Source organism: Melampsora larici-populina (assembly GCF_000204055.1).
Source record: "Melampsora larici-populina 98AG31 unplaced genomic scaffold MELLAscaffold_22, whole genome shotgun sequence".
In the NCBI taxonomy this organism is placed as follows: domain Eukaryota; kingdom Fungi; phylum Basidiomycota; class Pucciniomycetes; order Pucciniales; family Melampsoraceae; genus Melampsora; species Melampsora laricis-populina.
This window is the reverse complement of record NW_006768786.1, coordinates 292,220-292,944: the sequence shown is the minus strand read 5'-3', so window position 1 is coordinate 292,944 and position 725 is coordinate 292,220.

Here is a 725-nt window from a genome sequence, read left to right as displayed (position 1 = left end):
TTCATCGCATCTACATCTCCGGTCGTTATGGATCGTCACTAGCGGAGATATCGTACTCCACCAGGATGTCGGGTATCACTGCTTTGAAAGCACCCGGGCCTGATTCCAATTACCTGGATTGGGAGTTTGCCGTCGAACTCTATCTCATCGACGCTAAACTTACCTACGTGCTCCAAGAGGGCGATAAGAAAGCCAAGGTTGCTTCTTTCGACGCCGATAACGCGCGCGTTTGTTCCCTCATCAGTCGGGCTGTAGAAGACATCAACTATCAGTACATTAAACCTCATCGACGCGACGCATTTGCCATGTGGAAAGCTTTGAAGCTTGCACATGAAGACTCGACCTCAGGAGGCCGAATGCTCATCTTGAATGCGCTCATCACGTCGAAGATGTCCGATAGCGATTTAGATGCGCACTTACTCAACATGAACCGATTGTTTGAGAAGCTGTCATCCCTCATTACGACTGATCATCCGTTAACGGCGGATGATATTTTTTCTACGTCTCTTATCAACTCGTTACCGGATGACTGGGCACATGTTGTGACTCCTCTTATGCAGCAAAAGACCACTGACTCGGCGTCTGTTGTTCGTGCCATCAAAAACGAACAAATTCGTCGTCAAGCATCTGGACATCATTCTGTCTCCTCAGCTAAAGCCTCTAAAGCTTCCAACAGCTCCTCCCAAACTGATCGACGTCAACGAAACTCCAAGCTGTGCTCTTTT